Below are 23,577 nucleotides of genomic sequence, written 5' to 3' on the forward strand. Positions count from 1 at the left end.
AGATCATAGTTATCCTGATAGTTTGTCATTCAATACAATGATTAAAGCTCCAGCAACTCCCAAGGAATAAAGAACAGGACTGACAATCTCCTTTGGAGATAATGTGGAATATTTACATAACAGAGTATTCTTCAGCTAAGAAAATGACAAGATATTTCCAGGCAAATGGATGGAACCAGGAAAAATCATCATGTGTGAAGTAAATAAAATGCAGAAAGACAAATATGGTATATTCACTTATTTTGAGGTATCCTAATATGGGCAGATAATGTTCCAATAGGCCATCTATTTTGACCAAAACTGTCTTCACTAAGGTGATTGAGTGGCAGTTAATTGTGTTGGTGCCAGGTCATCCTACAGAAATTTTAAAGCAACCTAGACTGTTGTTATTATAATATGTTGCTCTCTGCCCTTAAATGATAGATCAGTGATATGTTCTTAGATGGGGAGAGCTGCTTCCTTCTGAACCAAATAGAATTGCATACAGAGACCCACATTCCCATATTATGCAGAGAGAGACCTTAAAACATCCAGCCCTAATGGGAATTTTTATGAAATTCTCCCTCCTCTCAGAGTTCTTGGAAACATTCAGGATAGGATATAGGAAGAGTATCATAAGTAGAAGGAATTGAATATACAAGGGGAACAATGCCCTGAAAATCAGGACACAGAAGAATATAATGCAGCCATTCTTGATGAGACCTGATAAGCCAGGGTAAGATATAAGGGGGAATAGGCCCTCCCTCTCAGGGAACTAGAGAAAGGGCATAGAGGTAGAAGAAAGAGGGTGGACTGTAAGGAGAAGGGGTTGGAGCATCAGAGGGGATACAATGTGAACAAAATATAATAAATAAATACAGAAGAAAAAATATGATCAAGGGCTCTACAGTACTGATATCTTCTTCTTATGTGTAGTACCAGGGTGTGACAGGATGAATTCAGTTTTCTTTAAGGGACTTGTCACTGAGATTCTGATCATGTTCCGATGAGTATATGAACAACACATACTTGAACTAATGTATTTTTTAAGAAAATTAAATTTAGTGTGACACATAGGTAGAAATTTGAACGTAGGAGCAATAGAAAAGGAGTGAAATGCAAATTATATGAAATTCCTAAATAATAAATAAAAATAATATGTTGACAACTTTTACAATGACTTTTAACATGGAAAAAATATTCGGCTAAAGTAGGGAAGAGTTTGACTTTGCTAGGCATGCTTTCCAGGAACTTGAACTAGTTGTTATCCAGCTACCTCAGACCACAAGAGCTCATATGGCACCTTTGAACAAATAGTCCTGTCACTATCACTACATTTAGAGAGATTATCTGGAGGACTATCGCAGGAAACACAGCTGCTCTTGTATCCTAGGCATATAACACTAACCCATATCACTGTCCTGAAGGCCCAGTTTTAAATGTAAATTCCAGGAAGAGAATGGTTCCTCACTGACAAATGAGAAGGACATAGCTGCCCATCCAGGTATGTCAGTCAAGTCAACCCCTGCTCATAGAGGGTTGGCAACATTATTGTGGAACAGTACCAGCAGTCCATAGTTTATTTCCCCTCATTTCTTCTTTTGCACTCACAGATTTTCTGTTTCACCCAAACCTGTCCTATAAATTGTCTGGTTTATGAAAGAGTCTGGTAATTGTAATTCTGCCTCATGGCCTTGGCAGATGTGGGTCTTATCTAAGTTCCATGTCTCAGAGATTGTGCTTAATGGTCTCTGCAAGTGGGGTGTTCTGACCCTGAGAAGTAAATTGCAACCTCTCCGTGTGTGTGTGTGTGTGTGTGTGTGTGTGTGTGTGTTGTGTTTGGGGGGTAGTATTTCAGAGCCCCACTATCTCTGAGGTGTTCTGGAGTGGTGAATGAGGCACTCAATATGTGCCCCGTAATGTGCCCCTACCTGCAGGTACCGCTATTACCAGAATGTGTTCACACACAGTTACTCCTTCGTGTGGTGGGACTGGGCCCAATGGGAGGAAGAGATTGACTGGATGGCACTGAATGACATCAACCTGGCGCTGGCTTGGAGTGGCCAGGAGGCCATTTGGCAAGGGGTTTGTGCCAAACGGGCCACTGACACTCTCCTGCCCACCTCACATACCCTATGGGTCCTGGAGAACTAAGGCTTCCATGCAATCATGAGCACCAGAGAGTAAACTTGTGTAAGCTTGAGTGAATTCCTAGATGCCTTGCCAGGTGGCACAGATGTGTTGCTACTATGAAATTGTTTTCTTGTACCCTTTGCTTTATAAGTGTTGTTTGCACATTCAATAAACTGAGACTTGATCACATATCTGTCTCCATTCTTCACATCTGTTCTCCCATTTCTAACTCCCTCTTTCAGGTGGACCCTGTTCAAGTAGTCCATAGGAATGGTCAGATGGCACCTGAACAAGGGACCTTGAAAACAAGGGGCACCTTGAGAAACACTGGTTTTTTGGATCTCCAGATGCCTAAGAAAAAAGTGATTCTTGAAGACTGCCCATCACAGAGAGAAATACAAGGTAGGCAGGCAGGCAAACCATGAGGCAGAGAAATAGCAGGGAGGTGTTAATGAGGACATTAAAGTCAATGCCAATAAAAGGGAGTAATTGGGAGAAACGCCCTTATTCCCTGTATTTTGTAAATGAAGTTTGTCTCTGGTTCCCAGTTGAAGGTGCCATCAATCTGGAAACTTGGGAAAAAGAGACTCACAAGCTAAAGACATACTTGGGGAAATTAGAGCAGTGAAACAAACAGAAAAAATATGTACTTCTCAGGTTATTTCAAATGTTCATAAAGGAGATCAAACAGATTTGTGTAATTTGAGAGCAGAAAAAAATTAGGAGTTAGATAGTGAGGATGAAATAGAGACAGGGGAAGAAACTGCCAAGTCTCATAATTCAGACTGGCCTCCATTCCCTGTGACATGTGCAGGAGATATTGTACCACTGCAGGAGGATATTACTGCTCTCTGAGAGAAAGTTCAATTAGAAAAGGAGCAAGTACAGCTACTAAGGGAATTAGAGAAATTAAAATTACATAATAATAATAATAGTAATACATAATAATAATATTGGGTTGTTTGCACTAATAATTTTAAAGTCTGGTTTTGAATTTTAACATTATAAATGTGCTTCATGATTTTACTCTAAAGAGGATGCTTTGTTTTAATATTACAAAAACAGGTTTAAAAATATTTAGGTAGAAAAGGCAAAGATACCTGTTCAGTCGAATTACTTAAAACCGCAAGGTTTTACTTTAAAACAAATCACAAGATCTTCCAAGATGGCAGCGGCTACTGTGCAGCTTAGCTGAAGGGGAGAGGACCTACAACACGGAAATTGGTGAGTGAAGGGGCTGATCAACCCAGAACAGAGTTATCTAGACTTCCAAGAAGAAAGAAACTAACCATGATCTGAGTCCAACTAGAGTCAGATCAAGGCAGACTCTACCAGGAGGAGACACCCTGAGGGGTTCCTGGCACCAAAAATCCTACTCCCTCTTCAGAGAAGGCAGGAGGCTTCCAGCAGAATCTGCCACAGACCATACTGTCTGTACCCTAGCCCCAGCTAGAGCTACAGCTCCAAAAAAAAAAAAAAAGAGAGAGAGAGATCAGAGCTGAGAAAACCCAATCCTTTCTCGGGCACTCCCTGAATGCCACCATAACTCAGCCTTGGTGTAGCAGAAGGACAAAGAGGCACATAGAGGCTTCCCAGTGACTGGACCCCAGTGCTGCTGGCTGCTCCTAACAAACAAACTTCAGCTCAGTATCTGGGACTGTGGTCATTCAACAAGTCCTGAGATTCTCCAGGGTCCAGCGCAATGAGCTCTACAAAAAGTCCTAACACTGGCAGCCTCCCGACCACTGGCAGAGAAACCCCAGCTCAGGACTGGGACTGAAAAGTCCCCACACCTTCTGGCACTCCCCTGACAGAACTGCCATAAGCTTGCCCTAGCCTAGGGGAAGGTCAGAGGGGAAGGAAAGAGAGGCAGCCTGCCATAGGACACAGCACCCCCTCTCCAGCTCACCCAGCGGCCCCTGGCCAAGAAAGCCAAGCTCTGGATCTGAGGACACTCAACCATAACTGGTACTCTCTCAGAATCAGCAAACATAGATTCTACCATGAGGCTGCTTCTGGCAGAGAGCTGGGCCCGGGATTTGGGATTGAGAACACTAAACCTAACTCTTTCCGGCGCTACCCCGGGACCAGTCAACATAACCCCTCCTGGCAGAGGGAAAGGACAGAGAGGCAGCACATAGGAAAGGTGGACACCGAGTCCTGTGGCCACAGTACCACAGAGCTGACTATTAGCCCACCCTCACATTTTCTGCAGCAGGAGCAAATGAGAAAGTAGAGAGCAAGGGGAACCCTTGTGCATTCCAACTGGCCCTGCAAGAGAGTGAGTGAGCCTTCCTATGGAGAGTTTGCCCCAGACCTAGGGCCTCTCCACAGAAGCAACCAGATGGGATCCCTGCCACACACACCTAGTGTGGGCATCATAGGGATTCTTGGGATAGCGACCCCAATGTTGAAGCCTCTGCCTTGTGGGTCCACCAGTGTATTCCAGGCAAACAATCCATGGATCTCAGCAGAACTGCATAATAGTGGCCTACAGGCCACTGCAACACTCAGAGAATCCGTGAATGCACACTGTGCCCGCTAAAGGCACATGCAAATAGCACTGGCATCACAGTCTTTACTTAGGCAAAACTGAAACCACAACACACACTCCCAAACCACTGAACCTCTCTCATCTTCCTGAAAAAAAAAAAAAAAAAACAGTCCAGAAAAAAGAAAGAGACAATCATATCCTGAACTACAAACTGGAGGAACAAACAGTGAGGGTTATAAATAACCAGATCGCTAGAGGGAGACATAAGAACACACCCAACAAAAATCAGGACATAATGACCTCACCAGCAACCCCACAAATCAATGGACAAATCAATGGTCACAATTCACTAGGTATACAAGATAAAGACTTCAAAGCTATGTTTCTCCAGCTATTAGAGGCCCAAAAAGATGAAATAAACAAAGCCCTCAGAGAAATAGCCAAAGAAATCGAGACCAACCAAGAGGAAACGAATCATGCTCTCAGAGAAATGACTACAAAATTTGAGGCAAACAAAGAAGAAAAGAACAAAGCTCTCAAAGAAGTGTCCACACAAATGAAGTCAAATAAAGAAGAAATAAACAAAACTCTCATAGAAATACAGGCAATTATACCCAAAGAAGTAGAAGCACAATTAGTGATACACAGAGAGGAAATGGACAAAAAAATAAAAGCTCTCATTGAAAAGCAGGAGTCCACATTCAAACAGATGAAGGAAATAGTGCAAGACATGACAACAGAATTAGAATCAATAAAGAAAACACAAATAGAGAAAAACCTGGAGCTGGAGAACATAGAGAAAAGACCAGGAATAACAAAATAAGCATCACCAAAGGAATACAAGAGATGAAAGAAAGAATCTCAGGAGCCAAAGATACAGTTGGGGAAATTGACATGTCTCTCAAAAAAATAAAATAAAATCAGAAAAGTTCCAAACACAAAACATCCAAGAAATCAAGGACACCAGGAAAAGACAAAATCTAAGAATAATAGGAATAGAAGAAAAAGAAAAAAAAAGACATCAGGCTTAAAGCTCCAGAAAATAATTTCCAGGAAATTATAGAAGAAAATTCTCCAACTTACAGAAGGAGATATCCATAAACATAAAAGAGGCCTACAGAACACCAAGTAGACTAGACCAGAAAAGAAATTCTTCAGGTCACATCATAGCCAAAACACTGAACCTACAGAAAAAAAGAAAAAATTCTAAAAGCAGTAAGGGAAAAAGGCGAAGTAACATATGAAGGCAGACCTATCAAAATCACACCAGATTTCTCAACAGAAACTATGAAAGCCAGAAGGTCCTGGACAGAAATCATACAGTCCTTAAGGGACCACAGATTCCAACCCAGACTACTATACCCAGCAAATCTTTCAATCAACATAGACAGAGAAATTAAAATATTCCATGACAAAACCAAATTTACACAATATCAACATAGTAACCCAGCTAGACAGAAGTTACTAGAAGAGAAACTCCAAACCAAAGAAAACTATCCCTAAGGAAGCAGAGGAAATGAATAACTACACAACAACAACAACAAAAAAGAATACAAGCAATGAAACTCAAAGACACCATGAACCCCACATCTAAAGTAAGTAACAATTGTTGGTCACTAGTATTTATCAACATCAAGAGACTCAACTCCCCCCAAAAAAGACAAAAACTAACAGAATGGTTGGGGAAACAGGATCCAATATTCTATTGCATCCAAGAAACACACCTATGCAACAAAGATGAACACTACCTCAGAATAAAGGGCTGGAAAAAATGTTTTTCAAGCAAATGGTTCCAGAAAACAAGCTGGAGTAGCCATCCTAATATCTAATAAAATAGACTTTCAACCCAAGTTAATAAAAAAAGATAAGGAGGGCCACTATATTCTCATCAAAGGAAAAATCCACCAAGAGGACATCACAATTTTGAATATCTATGCCCCAAATATAAGAGTACCTCCATTCATATATGAAAAAATATTAAAGCTTAAATCACACATTAATCCTGATACCTTAATAGTGGGAGGCTTCAACACTCCACTTTCACCAAGGGACAGGTCAACAAGACAAAAAACAGATAGGGAAATAAAAACTCTTACAGAGTCCCTAAATTAAATGGACCTAATAGACATGTACAAATCTTTTCATCCAAACTCAAAAGAGTACACCTTCTTTTCAGCACCTCATGGAACCTTCTCCAAAATAGACCATATAGTTGGTCATAAAGCAAGCCTCAAAAGATACAAAAAGATTGAATTAATTCCTTTTATTTTATCTCACCACCATGGACTAAAGCTGGACCTCAACAACAATAGAAATAACAAAAAGCCGACATGCACATGGAAACTGAACAACTTGTTCCTCAGTGACAGCTGAGTTAAGGAAGAAATAAAGAAAGAAATTAAAGACTTCCTAGAATTCAATGAAAATGAAGGCACAACATGCCCAAATTTATGGGACACATTAAAAGCAGTGCTCAGAGGAAAATTTATAGCACTAAGTGCCTTCAAGAAGAAATTTGTAACATCACATACAAGCACCTTAATGGCCCAACTGAAAAACCTAGAAAAAAAAAAAAAAAAAAGAAGCAGATATACCCAAGAGGAGCAGGCAGCTGGAAATAATCAAACTCAGGGCTAAAACCAATCAATTAGAAACAAATACAAACTATTCAAAGAATCAATGAAACAAAAACCTGTTTCATTGAGAAAATCAACAAGATAGACAAACCGAAACTAACTAAAAAGCAGAGAGACTATCCAATTCAGTAAAATCAGTAATGAAAAGGGTGACATAACTACAGACAATGAGGAAATTCACACAATCATTAGGTCATACTACAAAAGCCTCTATGCCACAAAATTTGAAAACCTAAATAAAATGGAGATTTTTCTTGATAGAGTCTATCTTCCAACATTAAGTCAAGATCAGGTAGAAAGACTGAATAGCCCTATATCCCCCAAGAAAATTGAAGCAGTCATTAACAATCTCCTCTCCAAAAAAAAGCCCTGGGCCAGATGGTTTCAGCCCGGAATGCTACCAGACCTTCAAAGAAGTGCTAACTCCAATTCTCCTCAAAATATTTCACAAAAGAGAAACAGAAAGTACATTACCAAACTCATTCTATGAAGAGACAGTCACTCTGAAACCTAAACCACACAAAGACCCAACAAAAAAGGAGAACTTCAGACCTATCTCTCTTATGAACATGGACACAAAAATACTCAATAAAATGTTTGCAAACAGAATCCAAGAACATAGCAAAGAGATATCCACCATGACCAAGAAGGCTTCATCACAGGCATTCAAGGGTGGTTCAACATATGGAAATCCATCAGTGTAAGCCACCACATAAACCAACTGAAGGAGAAAAACCACATGATCTTCTCCTTGGATGCTGAAAAAGCATTTGACAAAGCCCAACACCCATTCATGTTTAAAGCCTTGGGGAGATAAGGGATACAAGGCACATATCTAAACATAGTAAAGGCAATATACAGCACGCCTATAGCCAACATCAAACTCAATGGAGAGAAACTTATATAATCCCAAATCCCACTGATATCAGGGACAAGACAAGGCTGCCCACTCTTTTTATACCTCTTCAACATAGTACTTGAAGTACTAGCCAAAGCAATAAGACAACTAAAGGAGATCAAGGAGATACAAATTGGAAAGGAAGAGGTCAAAGTGTCACTATTTGCAGATGATATGATAGTATATATGAGTGACACCAAAAATTCAACCAGAGAACTCCTCTAGCTGATAAACAACTTCAGCAAAGTGGCAGGATACAAAATCAATTAAAAAAAATCAAAAGCTCTCCTGTATACCAAAGACAAAGGGGCCAAGAGAGAAATTAGGGAAACAGCACCCTTCATAATAGCCAATAATAACATAAAATAACTTGGGGTGACAATAACTAAGCGAGTGAAAGACCTGTTTGAGAAAAAGTTCGAGTTTCTGAAGAAAGAAATTGAAGAAGATATCAGAAGATGGAAAGATCTCCCATGCTCATGGATTGGAAGGATCAACATTGTGAAAATGGCCATCCTGCCATTCAATGCAATTCCCATCAAAATACCAATTCAATTCTTTACAGACCTTGAAGAAAAGATTCTCAGCTTCATATGGAGAAACAAAAAACCCATAATCTCCAAAACAATCCTGTACAACAACAGATCATCTGGAGGTATCTCCATCCAAGATCTCAAGCTGTACTACAGAGCAATAGCAATAAAAACTGCATGGTATTGGCATAAAAACAGAAAGGAGGATCAATGGAACCAAATAGAAGACCTAGTAATAAACACACACACCTATGAATACTCGATTTTTTATTTTTGACAAAGTAGCCAAAACAATTCAATGGAAAAAAGACAGCATCTTCAACAAATGATGCTAGTCCAACTGGATGTCTACATGCAGAAAAATGAAAATAGATCATATTTATCACCTTGCAAAAAACTAAGGTCCAAGTGGATCAAAGACCTCAACATAAAAACAGATACTCTAAATCTGTTAGAAGAAAAAGTGGGGAACAGCCTAGAACTCATTGGCACAGGAGACAACTTCCTATACAGAACACCAACAGCACGGGCTCTAAGAGCAACAATCAATAAATGGGACCTCATGAAACTGAAAAGCTTCTGTAAAGCAAAGGACACCATCATCAAAACAAAACTACTGCCTACAGATTGGGAAAAAATCTTCACTAACCCTTTATCTGACAGAGTAGTAATATCCAGTATATACAAAGAACTAAAGAAACTGAAAAGCAGCAAACCAAGTAATCCAATTAAAAAATGGGAAACAGAGCTAAACAGAATTCTTGACAGAGAAGAAACACCTAAAGAAATGCTCAATCTCATTAGCCATCAGGGAAATGCAAATCAAAATGACCCTGAGATTTCACCTAAGACCCATCAGAATTGCCAAGATGAAAAATTCAATGACAACACATGCTGGAGAGGTTGTGGAGAAGGGGAACCCTCCTCCACTGCTGGTGGTAATGTAAACTGGTACAACCACTTTGGAAATCTATCTGTAGCTTTCTTAGAAAATTAGGAATAATGCTTCCTCAAGACCCAGCTATACCACTGCTAGGTATATACCCAAACTTTGCTCAAGTACACAAAAGGGATACTTGCTCACCCATGTTTTAGCAGCTTTATTTGTAATAGCCAGAACCAAGAAACAACCTAGATGTCCATCAACGGAGGAATGGGTACAGAAATTGTGGTATTTTTACACAATTGAATACTACTCAGCAACCAAAAAGGAGGAAATCATGAAATTTGAAGGCAAATGGTGGGATCTAGAAAACATCATTCTGAGTGAAATATCCCAGAAGGAGAAAGACAAACTTGGCATATACTCACTTATATAGACCTATAAGATATGATAAACATAATGAAATCTATAGACTTAAAAAAAGATAATCAAGAGAGCGGACATGGGCTAGGATGATCAATCCTCCTTTAGAAAGACAGATGGGATGTGCATTGAACTTATGACAGGAGTCTACTGAAGGCATCTGAAAGACTTACTAGCAGTGTTTTCAAAGCAGATACAACAACTCACAACCAAACCTTCACCAGACTACAGGGAATCATATGAGAGAAGGGGAGTTAGTATGATGTGGAAAGGATAGGAGTGCCACAAGGATCAAATATATCTGGGCACAGGGTCTTTTCTGAGACTGACATTCAACCAAGGACCATGTGTGGATATAACCTAGAACCTCTGCTCAGATGTAGCCCATGGTAGCTCAGTAACCAATTGGTTTCCCAAAGTGAGGAAAACAAGGACTATTTCTAACAGGAACTCAATGGCTGGCTCTTTGGCCTCCCCACCCCCCAAGGGAGGAGCAGTCCTGTTAGGCCACAGTGGATGACTCTGCAGCCAGTCCTGAAGATACCTGATAAAACAGAATCAGATGAATGGGGAGGATCCCCCCCATCAGTGTACTTGGAAAGGAGCAGGGTGGAGATGAGGGAGGGAGAGTGGAATTGGGAGGGAATGAGGGAACAGGATACAGCTGGGATACAGAGTTAATAAAATGTAACTGATAAGAAAAAAAATATTTTAAAAAAAGTTTAAAAAGCAGGTACCCTGGTTGTTGTTGTTGTTGTTTTCCCCCTTGGTCTCTGTTTTGTTTTGTTTTGTTTTGTTTTGTTTTGTTTTGTTTTGTCTTCCAGTATTGGTTTCTGGTTTTGGTTGGCTTGCAATGTCTGGGAAATTTGGAGAGTTTCCAGTCTGGTCCAGGGAATCTGGAGGACACTCCAATTCATGGGGAAGAGGCCCTAAAGGTTCTACTCCTTTTGGAACCAGGAGAGAGGTTTGCTGTGACACTGTTTTGTCTGATAAGAGGGCTGCTGGAGCCCACACTCTCCATTTGGAAGCTGTGGAAATGGCTGTGAGGTCTGTGCTCCTTCTGGAATCTATGTGTGTGGACAGGACTCATGAGGACGTCCAATCCTTCTGGAATCTGGGGGACTTTTGTCTGGTAGCGGCTAATAAATTCCAGGTATTTGGGTGTTCTGGTAACACTAAGGTGACAATTCCGGATTTCTATGTTCCTTATGTATCTCTATCTGTTTGAATGTTCATCTGTAGACTTGGATATTTTTAGACATGAGAAAATTTAAAAACCTCTGAGTTTGGCCCTGAACCATCAGAGTTAAATTCTATAAAACATTTAAAAAGTTATCAGTTATTTCAAAATAATAACCCTTAGGTGGTCTAACAAAAAAAAAACTTAAAACAGTTTCTCAACCCTTTGAGGGAAATAAAAAACTTTAGTATTTATTTTATTAGCTTTACAAAGTTAAACCAAGCCAAGCTGTTTAAGCCAAATAAACAAAAACTGCAGTTATTACAATATATCCTGTAACAAAAGTTATAAAATATTTTGTTCTTCATCTAAAAAGGATGGAGATTTTTCAATGCAAAAATGTTTGAATATGCTGTTTTATAGGGAAAAAAGGACTGTATTTTCATGTTAGCCCAGCGTTTTGCAGGGTTAAATTCATATCATTGTTAACCATTATATAAAATATATGCCTGGCTTCCAGTACCTAAATAAATGACTCAATGCTGTTTCTTTCTGGACTATGCATTTGGTCCGACCAGAATAGTCCATTTTTTCTGAGGGCTATAGGTTAAATTCTTTGTTTAATGTTAAGTAAAACTTTTGTTGTTTAAGTTTTTGCTGTTAATTTTTAATACAATATGATAGGATTCATAGATTTACCAGTCCTTTTATAAATTATGTTTAATTAAAAGTTTTGCTTTGATTTTTGTTTAAAAAGTGCAGATTTAAAGTTATTCTAAATATTATGAGTACAAGATTGAGTTATACCTAGTCTCTTTGTTGAAGTTTCTTTTTTAAGGTTAAATCTAAAATTGTAACTATAATGTTTGCCTATATAAATCTATCTAAAATTTCATTCTAAAACATACATTTGAAAAATACGCCAAAATTGACATTATAACATCCTGTTTTATAGGATGGAGTATAGCACAGATGATAAAAATATGGAAAGAATAACTCAAATATGCAGCCCTTCAGACTTGTCAGAGATCTGATAAATATGGCATTTTAACATATGTATGCTTATTATTACAGAGTCCAACCTGTTGAGGCAAAAAAAAAAAAAAAAATTCATTTAGGTATAATAGGTCCAAACTATTATTTTTCCATTTAAAACAAAAATTTAGCCCAATTGTTGATACTTTAATGGTATTTAATGATGGTTCATTATCTGGTGCTGCTGCCTATGCTTATAAAAGATAAACAGTATCTTTTCAAGTGTCTAACTCATCTGTGCAAATAGCAGAGTTATATGTTCTATTGCTGTGTTTCACAGTTTCAATAAGGGTCTTTGAACATTTTTACAGATAGTGAATATGCAGCTCAGTGTTTGCCTAGGTTAGAGAATGCAGGTCAAATTCAGACATCTTCTCCAGCTGGAATTTTATTATTACAAAATTTCATACAAAAAGAAAAAAAAAAACCTTTCCCTTTTTTATAAGACATTTGAGGGCTCATTCTAATTTGCCAGGACCCCTGTCTAAAGGAAATGAATTGGCAGATAAAGTCACCAAAGTTTATTGTTCACAGTTAAAAAGAGCCCAGGATGCCCATAATATCCATCATCTTATTAGTCAAAACTTGAGACTTAAATGTGGATTGACTAAGGAATAGGCCAGTAGTACAGTCAAGGCTTGCAGTACTTGTCCTCAATTTCAGCCTGTTCCTCATTTGGGAGTCAACCCTAAACGACTGGATCTAAATCAGGTTTTGCAAATGGATATTACTCATGTTCCTGAATTTAAACACTGAAAATATGTACATAATTGCATATATACCTATTCTGGATTTATTTTACCACTCCTCAACCAAAAAGCTGTAAAGAATGTTATTGCTCATTGTCTACAGGCTTTTAATGTTCTAGGAGTTTCTAAGCAATTTAAAACTGACAATGGAACATGATATACGAGCAAATATTTTAAAAGATTTTGTAGCTTTTCCGTGCTGCCTGGGGACAGGCATTCGGCATTGCTTTGATTCCCAGCGTAACTTAAACGGAAAACTTACACAATGTCCGGAGCCCTTGATGTCCTGCAGATGAAGGAGGAGGATGACCTCAAATTCCTTGCTGCAGGAATCCACTTAGGTGGCACCAACCTTGACTTTCAGATGGAGCAATACATTACAAAAGGAAGAGTGATGGTATCTGCATCATAAATCTGAAGAGGACCTGGGAGAAGCTGTTGCTTGCTGCTCGGGCTATTGTTGCCATTGAGAACCCTGCTGATGTCAGCGTCATCTCCTCTAGGAACATTGGCCAGCGAGCTGTGCTGAAGTTTGCTGTTGCCACTGGAGCCACGCCGATTGCTGGCCGCTTCACACCCGGGACCTTCACTAACCAGATCCAAGCGGCCTTCAGGGAACCACTGCTTCTGGTGGTGACTGATACCAGGGCTGTCCACCAGTCCCTCACGGAGGCCTCTTACGTCAACCTGCCCACCATTGCTCTGTGCAACACAGATTCCCCTCTGTGCTATGTGGACATTGCCATCCTGTGCAACAACAAGGGCGCTCACTCAGTGGGTTTGATGTGGTGGATGCTGGCCCGGGATGTGCTCCTCATGCGTGGCACTATCTCCTGTGAGCACCCCTGGGAAGTTATGCCTGGCCTTTACTTCTACAGAGACCTGGAAGAGATTGAGAAGGAGGAGCAGGCTGCTGCTGAGAAGGCCGTGACCAAGGAGGAATTCCAGGGCGAATGGACTGCGTCAGCTCCTGAGTTCACTGCCCCTCAGCCTGGTCTGAGGGTGTGCAGGTGCCCACTGTATCCGTACAGCAGTTCCCTACTGAAGACTGGAGTGCCCAGCCAGCCACTGAGGACTGTTCAGCAGCTCCCACGGCGCAGGCCACCAAGTGGGTTGGGGCCACCCCAGAGTGGTGCTGAGCAAAGGGGCAAAGGGGGAAAAGGAAAATAAAGTTCCTGAAAGCTAAAAAAAAAAAAAATATTCAACAGTTTGAAGTTTCTCATAGAACTAAAATACCTTATAATTCTCAAGGGACAAGGCATGGTAGAGCCTTGCAAAAAAAAAAAAAACAAACAAAAAAAAAAAAAAAACAAAGAAGGGTGAGCTACTCCCCTGAACACCTAAGAATCATCTTAAACATGCACATTAAATTCTGAATTTTTAAAATTTGGAGAAACATGGTAAATCTACAACAGATAGATTTTGGCATACAGAAACCAAGAAAATTTTTGCTAGAGTGAAATGGAGGGATCCTTTAACAAATCAATGGCATGGACCTGTTCCTGTACTCATATGGGGACAAGGATCTGTCTGTGTTTTTCCACAGGAAACTGATGCAGCTGGATGGCTACACGAACATCTCGTGCACAAGTGGATGAGGAGTTTTCTCCTGACAATGATAATGATGTCAATGAACACTCCTTCAGTCAAGATGACTGTTTATTGGGTCTATGTTCCTAATCCAATGCTACTACATAAAGTTTTCTGGGATTATCCAGAAGTCCTTTTAATGTCAACAATACTTGCTTGCTGAGTTTCCTGCTTTTGAAGGAACACAAGTAAATCAGACTCTTAACTGTTCAGGAATAGGAAGAGGTCATTTTCTTTGCTTTACCAGAGAAGAGTATTCATCAGGACAGCTTACCAGTCTTCCCTGTCCAGGGAATAGGTTGGAATTCCGACTACTCTAAACTTGGCAGCTCAAGCCTCCCCTTGCAAGCAGGGAAAGTAGAACATTGGAGTGATATTATTGTCCCTTCCTAATGGGTTAAGAATGACAGTCTTACATCTCCAACCATTTAGCCACCCTGTGAGAATTTAGATCAACACGCTTTTCCTCCACTGATTTTTCCTTGGACAAGATGCATTGGAGAAATGCCCACCATCTACTCCTGGCACAAATGAATTGGCAGATAAAGTCACCAAAGTTTATTGTTGTTTAGAGTTTAGTCCCTGCATTTAGAGTTGTGGACTGCACTGTTCTGGCTTCTGATAAAGGCAGTCAAAATTCCTTTGTTTTTGAAAAGCTGTTAGTGCTGCATTTTGGAAGACTTCAAATAAAATTTGGCAAACCTATGTATGAAAATTAGAGGCTGCCTTGGGATATATAGGCGTTCTCTCTGGGAATGCAAGTAGCTTTGCTAAATCAATCAACTAAAGTACTGTTTTGGCATGTGTAAATCCTCCTTATTTACTGCTAACTGGAAACAGTGTAGTAAGTCATACACCAGGGACCCTAGACTCTGCCAGCCTATTATATTAATAATAATAATAATAATAAGAAGAAGAAGAAGAAGAAGAAGAAGAATAGGAAATTTATTATGACCAAACTAGTCTTCCACTACTGTTATTGGGTGAGAATTAATTGATTTGTTGAGCCAGCACATCCTATGGTAATTTTCTAGCATCCAGGCTGGTGTTATTAAAAATGTTGCTCTGTGCCCTCAAATGATAGAAAAGTGCCATATTCTTGGATCCAGAGAGATGTTTCCTTGTGCATCAAATGGGAAAAAGTCACTGTGCACAGGATCAGGAGGAAAGTTTGTTTACCCATCTACATGGAAACCTCAAGATTCTCTTAGTTGCTGATTGGCTGAGAGGGAAAATGATGTCATGAAACACATAAGAGCCAGTAAAAGTTTCAGGAGCCAGTTATTAAAAGAACCAAGTGGACAGCCTGCTTGAGAGAAAGGCTGAGTGGCCCTACATGCCTCAATATGTTAAGCTGAAATCAAACAACCCAGAGATGGGAGTTCCTATTTCTAAACCTCTTAGTTCAGAAAAAGTGTCACATATTTCTTTCAAGTGTTCATTCATAAAGTTACATATCATTGACATGTGAATTTTACATTATCAGATTCCATTATTAATTGTTAAATGCATGGATATGTCTTCAGTGAGTGAATTGCTTACTGGGAAAATGCTCCATGACCAAGGCAGCTCTTTGGACAAAAAGCATTTAATTGGGACCTTTCTTATATTTTGACAGAAAACATCCCTGATATCAAGTTACCAAACAGTCAATTTCTTGTAGTCTTTCAGCAAAGCTGAGAGCATTTCATTCTGCATTACAAAGAGTAGAAAGAAGGAGGGAGACAAAGAAAAAGAGCAAAAGAGCTAGAGAAACAGGTTCAGAAATTGTGAGTGAGACCAATAGAAACAAAGATATAAAATGACCTATATGGAGAGACTGAGACTCCCATCTGTCTGGTCACATTTATTGGCATATCAATATACAAGCACACCCTTCTATAATATAACTCCAAAAAGAATTATATACTTTTTAAAATATTTTTTATTTTAATTTTTCACAATTACACTTCATTCACTTTGTAACTCTTCATAAACCCCTCATTTTTTTCTCTACCTTTCCCACCTTCTTTCCCCCTTCTCCATACATACCCCTCCAAAATTCCACTAATAGGGGAGGACTTCCTCTCATTATATCTAATCCAAGTCTAACAGATCCCATCAGGAATGGCTTCCTTGTCTTCCTCTATGGTCTGGTAAGGCTGCTCCCCCATTAGGATGAGGTGATCAAAGAGCAGGCCAAACAGATCTTGTCAGAGGCAGTCCTTCTTCCCATTACTATGGAACCTGCTTGAGCACTGAACTGCCATTGACTACATTTATGCAGGGGTTCTAGTTTATCTCCATGTCTGGTACTTGGTTGGAGTATAAGTCTCAGGAAAGACCTTTGTGCTCAGATTTTTTGGTACTGTTGTTCTTCTTGTGGAGCTCCTGGCCTCTCCATACCTTACTTTTCCCCACTTCTTTCATTAGATTCCATGTACTCTGTCCAACGGTTGGCCTTAAGTCTCAGCATCAGCTTCCACACTCTGCAGGGCAGATACATTTAGAGGCCCTCTGTGGCAGGCTCCTAACTTGTTCCCTGTTTTCTCCTTCTGCAGATGTCCATCCTCCTTGCCTTTCAGGATAGTTATTGAGTATTTTAGCCAGAGTCCTCCCTGTTCATTCGTTTCGTTAGTTGTACAGATGTTAATAGGTTTATCCTAAATTAATATGTCTATATGAGTGAGTATATACCTTGTGTGTCTTTCTGCTTCTTGGATAGCTCACTCAGGATGATCTTTTCCAGTTCCCACCATTTACCTGCAAATTTCATAATTTCCATGTTTGTTTGCTTGTTTGTTTTATTATTGCTGAGTAATATTCTATTTCATAGATGTACCACAATTTCTGTATCCATTCTTCAGTTGTGGGGCATCTGGGATTTTTCTAGTTTCTGGCTCTTACAAATAAAGATGCTACAAATATGGTTGAGCAAATAACCTTACTGTGTATTTGAACCTCTTTTGGTATATGCCTAGGAGTGGTATGGCTGGATCTTGAGGAAGCACTATTCCTAGTTGTCTGAGAAAGCACCACATTGTTTTCCATAGTGGTTGTACAAGTTTAAATTTCAACCAGCAGAGGAGGGGGAATTCACATTTTTCCACAATCTCTCCAGCATATGTTGTCACTTGAGTTTTGATCTTGGCCATTCTGATGTCTGTAAGGCGAAATCTCAGGGTCATTTGCATTTGCATTTCCTTGATGGCTAATTATGTTAATCATTTCTTTAAGTGTTTCTCTGCCATTCAGTATTTGTCTATGGAGAGTACTCTATTTAGCTCTGCTCCCTATTTTTTAGTTGGATTACTTGATTTGTTGCTTTTCAACTTCTTTGTTCTTTATATATCCTGGATAACAGCCTTCTGTCATATAGAGGATTGGTGGAGATTCATTTCCATTCTGTATGCATTTGTTTTGCTTTGATGACAGTGTCCTTTGCTTTTCAGAAGATTTTCAGTTTCATTGGGTCCCATTTTACTGGCTGTTGCTCTTAGAGCCTGTGCTGTTGGTGTAATGTTCAGGAAGTTGTCTCCTGAACCAGTGAGATCAAGGATCTTCCCCACTTTTTCTTCTAACCTATTTAATGTGTCTGGTTTTATGTTGAGGTCTTTGATCCACTTGGACTTTTTGTGCATGCTGATAAGTATGGTTTTATTTGCATTTTTTACAGGTAAATATCCAGTTAGACAACCACAGTTTGGTGAAGATGCTATCTTTTTTTCCAATGTATGGTTTTGGCATCTTTGTCAAAAATCAAATGTCCATAAGAGTGTGGATTTATTTATGGGTCTTCTATTTGTTTCCACTGATACACCATTCTGTTTCTATGCCAGTACCATGCAATTTTCATTACTGTTGGTATATAGTAAAGCTTAAGATCAGGAATTGAGAATCCTCCAGAAGATCTTTTATTATGGATGATTGTTTTAGCAATTCTGGTTTTCTTGTTTTTTCCATAGGATGATGAGAAATTATCTTTCAAGGTCTATAAAGAATTATGTTGGTAATTTGATGAGAATTGCATTGAATCTCTACATTGCTTTTGGTAAGATGGTAATTTTTACAATGTCAAGCCTGCCAAGTTATGTGCAAGGGAGATCTTTCCATCTTCTGATATCTCCTTCTAAATCTTTCTTCAGAGACTTAAATTTTTTTTCCATACAAATATTTGACTTGCTTGGTTAGGGTAATACCATGGTACTTTATGTCATTGACCGAATACAAGAACACATCAAAAATATCATCCACTATGATTAAATCGGCTTCATTCCAGGTAGGCAGGGGTGGTTCAATATACAGATATCCATCAATGTGATCCACAATATTAAAAAAAAATGAAAGAAAAAAAACAAATGATAACACCCTTAGCTGCTGAAAAATCATTTGATAAAATCCAACATTCATTCATGTTTAAAGTATTTGAGAGATCAGGGATACAAGGCACATATCTATATATAGTAAAGGCAATTTACAGTAAGCATATAGATGACATCAAACCAAACTCAGAAATTTAAAGCATTCCCACTGAAATCAGGGACAAGGCAAGGCTGCCCACTCTCTCCATATCTCTTCAACATATTTCTGGAAGTTCGTGCTAGAGAAATAAGACAATTGAAGGATATCAAGGGGATAGAAATCAGAAAGGAAAAGTTCAAACTATCACTATTTGCAAAATGATAGTTTAACTAAGTGAACCCAAAAATTCTACCAGGGAAATCCCACAGTTGATAAACCTCTTCAGCACTGTGGCTGGATATAAAATTAACTGAAAAAAATCAATAGCCTTCCTTCATACAAAAGACAAAAGGGCTGAAAAAGAAATTAGGGAAAGAAACAGAGTTATAGTATTTAACAATACCATAACTCCTAACACTTCCCTGACATTTCACTGGGGACTCCACATTTAAATAGATAGGTTTCAAGGGAACATTGCAATTCAAACCACAAAGAAGTTGAAGAATATGGAGGGACTTCTAGACTAAAAGAACATTGTTATCCTGAAAGTTTGTCATTCAATACAATGATTAGAGGCCCAACAACTTCCAAAGATTTAAAAATGATGCCTGACAATCTCCTTTGGGAAAAAGTGTAGAATACTTCCACAATGGAGTAGTATTCAGCTAAGAAAATGACATCATGATGGAACCAGGAAAAATCATCCTGGGTGAAATAATTAAAATGCAGTAGGAAAATATGGTATGCTTTCACTCATTGGGAGCACCAAAGTTTATTGGCCCTCAGTTCTCCTTTCACACTCAACAATCTTTAACTATTTCAGCCAAAACAGTCCCAGGAATTGTCTGGTCTCCTTCTGTTTTCCCTGCTCTTAATACCACAGGGAACCCTCAACCCTGCCAGCCTATCATATCAATAAATTATGAAGATACATTTAGTTTGGACGTAAGTAACTGCTCGGTTCAAAGTCAAAATCTTTGAAGTTTTAGATCCAATAACACAGTAGGAAACCACCTTGTCATTGGGTACTTTCCTCTTAATCCCAAATCACTTTGAAGTTCCCTATTTAAGAAGCTGTCCAACTAAACATAAAAATTTCATTTCCCAGCTAACATTGTCACAGAGGTAAACATGAGTAAAGATGTGGAATTAGGGTAAAGGGAATAGATAAAGGCTTGTTGGGTTTCATAAGAAAAAGTCACATGTGCACAAGATCAGAGATACTGGACACTGAGGAAAGTTTGTTTACTCATCTCTATGGAAACCTCAATATTCTCTCAGTTGTTGATTGGCTGAGAGAGAGAATGATGTCATGAAATAGGTAAGAGCCAGTAAGAGTTTCAGGAGTCAGTTATTTAAAGGGTGTAGTAGACAGCCTCCTGGAGAGAAATGATGGTCAGCCTCACAGGTCTCAAACTGGACAGGTGAAAGCACACAACCCTGAAATGAGAGTTCCTGTTTCCAAGATTCTTAGTTCAGGAAAAGTGTCACATATTGCTTTCAAGTGTTCATTAATAATGTCACTTATCCTTGACATATGACTTTCACATTATGACAGATTCCATTATTATTTTTTACATGCATAGATATGTGTTCAGTCACTGAATTGCTTACTGGTAAATGCTCCCAGACCAAGGTAAATCTTTGAACAAAAAGCATTTAATTGGGAACTTTCTTATACTTTGACAGAAAACATTTCTGATATCATGTTACCTAAAGCAGTCAACTTCTTATAGTCCTTCAGCAGAACTGAGAGTGTTTCGTATTGAACGATAAGCTGCAGTCAGAGAGAGGGAGATTGAGAGAGGAAGAGCTAGACAGATATATCCAGAAATATCCTGGGATAGAAAAAAAAGATATAAAGTGGCAGAGAACAAGAGACAGAGATTCTATTCTGTCTGGTCACTTTCATTGGCATATCAACCTCAAAGCACACCATCCTATAACATAACTCCAACAGGAATTATATTATCTAACAAGGCAATACCATTTTTTCTTTCCCTGACATTTCCTCACTGGATCTAATCTTGGAAATAGATGAGTTTCCAGGGGACATGGCTATTCAAATCACAGGGAGGTAGAGGAAGATGGAGGGATTCTAGGCTAAAAGATCATAGTTATCCTCATAGGTCATCATTCAATACAATGATTAAAGTCCCAGCAACTTCCAAGGTCTAAACAACAAGACTGACAATCTCCTTTGGGGAAAAAAATGTGGATTATTTCCATAATGGAGTATTATTCACTAGAAAAATTACATCTTGATATTTTCATACAAATGATTGGAACCAGGAAAAATCATCCTGGTGAACTAACGAAAATGCAGAAACAAAAACATGGTAGGTCTCCTAATAGTGTTAGATGGCCTAATGATCCAATAGGCCATCTATTGTTACAAAGCCAGTATTCCACTAGGGGGATTGGATGGCAGGTAATTGAGTTGTTGGGCCAGGGCATCCTATGGAAATTGTCAAGCAACCCAGACCCTTCTTATTAAAATATATTGTTCTCTGCCCTGAACAGATAGATAAGTGTCATGTTCTTGATTCCACAGAGATGCTGCTTTCTGCATTAAATGGGATTGCATACAGAGATCCACAGTCCAACCTAAAACTTCCAGCTATAAATAGGATTTGCCTTTGAAATTCTACCTCTCCTCAGCATTAAATGGGATTGCATACAGAGATCCACAGTCCAACCTAAAACTTCCACCTATAAATAGGATTTCCCTTTGAAATTCTACCTCTCCTCAGTTCTCTGCTAAGCCTGCAGGAGAGGAGGCATGAACAGTGTCAAAATTAGAGGGAACTGAGGACAAAAGATCTATGACCTGAGAATCAGGCCTTAAAGAAACACAAAGGGCATCTGGGCTGTTTCCAGCTTCTGGCTATTACAAATAAAGCTGCTACAAACATGGTTGAGCAATTGTCCTTGTTGGGTACTTGAGCCTCTTTTGGATATGCCTAGGAATGGTATGGCTGGATCTTCCAGAAGCACTCTTCCTAGTTGTCTGAGAAAGTGCCAGATTGATTTCCAAAGTGATTGTACAAGTTTACATTCCCATCAGAAACAGAGGAGGGTTCTCCTTTCTCCACAGCCTCTCCAGCATGTGTTGTCTCTTGAGTTTTTCATCTTGGTCATTCTGATGGTTGTAAGGTGAAATCTCAGGGTCGTTTTGATTTGCTTTTCCCTAATGGCTAATGACATTGAGCATTTTTTAAGTGTTTCTTTGACATTTGATATTCCTCTACAAAGTGTTCTCTGTTTAGTTCTGTTCCCCATTTTTTAAGTGGATTACTTGGTTTGCTGCTTTTCAGCTTCTTCGGTTCTTTATATATACTGGATCTTAGCCCTCTGTCAGATGAAGGGTGGCTGTAGATTCTTTCCCAGTCTGTAGGCAGTCATTTTGTTTTGATGAGGGTGTCCTTTGCTTTACAGAACCTTTTAAGTTTCATGAGGTCACATTTATTGATTGTTGCTCTTAGAGACTGTGCTTGTTGGTGTTCTCTTAAGGAAGTTGTGTCCTGTACCAATGATTTCTAGGATGTTCCCCACTTTTTCTTCTAACTGATTTAATATGTCTGATTTTATGTTGAGGTCTTTAGTTCACATGGTCTCTAGTTTTGTGCACAGAGATAAGTTGTATCTATTCACACTTTTATACATGTAGACATTCAGTTAGTCCAGCACTATTTGTATAAGATGCTATCTTTTTACCGTTGTAAGGTTTTGGCATCTTTGTCAAAGATCAGGTGTCCACAAGTATGTGGGTTTATTTCTGGGTCTTCTGTTTGGTTCCATTGATCCACCATTCTGTTTATTGCCAGTACCATGCAGTTGTTTATAACTGTTGATATATAGTACAGCTTAAGATCTCGGATGGAGATACCTTCAGAAGATCTTTTATTGTAGAGGATTGTTTTAGCAATTCTGGGTTTCTTGTTATTCCATACGAAATTGAGAATTTTTATTTCCAGATCTTTAAAGAATTGTGTTGGTAATTTGGTGGAAATTGCATTGAATCTGTAGATTGCTTTTGGTAAGATGGCCATTTTTACTATGTTAATCCTACCAAGCCATGAGCATGGGAGATCCATCCATCTTCTTTTATCTTGTTCTAATTCTTTCTTCAGAGACTTGAAATTTTTTTCATAGAAGTCTTTGACTTGCTTGGTTAGGGTTACACGAAGGTAATTTATGTCATTTCTGGCTATTATGAAAGGTGTTGTTTCCCTAATTTCTTTCTCATCCCTTTTGTCTGTTGTATACAGGAGGACTACTGATTTTTTTAAGTTAATTTTGTATCCATCCACTTTCCTGACTGTGTGTATCAGCTGTAGAAGTTCCCTGTTGGAGTTTTTGCGGTAACTCATGCACACAATCATATCATCTGCAAAGAGTGATAATTTGACTTCTTCCTTTCCCATTTGTATCCCCTTGATCACCTTCAATTGTCTTATTGCTCTAGCAGGGACTTCCAGAACTATATTTAAGAGATATGTAGAGAGTGGACAGCCTTGTCTTGTCCCTGATTTCAGTGGGAAGGCTTTAAGTTTCTCTCCATTCAGTTTAATGTTGGCTATAGGCTTGCTGTATATCACCTT

At 39.0% G+C, this 23,577-nt stretch overlaps 1 pseudogene; it reads left to right on the forward strand.

The window, feature by feature from the left end:
* Positions 1–13,178: 13,178 nt before the first annotated feature.
* Positions 13,179–14,082, forward strand: LOC110541363 (small ribosomal subunit protein uS2-like; annotated as a pseudogene).
* The last annotated feature ends 9,495 nt before the right edge of the window (positions 14,083–23,577 follow it).

This window comes from Meriones unguiculatus, assembly GCF_030254825.1.
Source record: "Meriones unguiculatus strain TT.TT164.6M chromosome Y unlocalized genomic scaffold, Bangor_MerUng_6.1 ChrY_unordered_Scaffold_25, whole genome shotgun sequence".
Lineage (NCBI taxonomy): Eukaryota > Metazoa > Chordata > Mammalia > Rodentia > Muridae > Meriones > Meriones unguiculatus.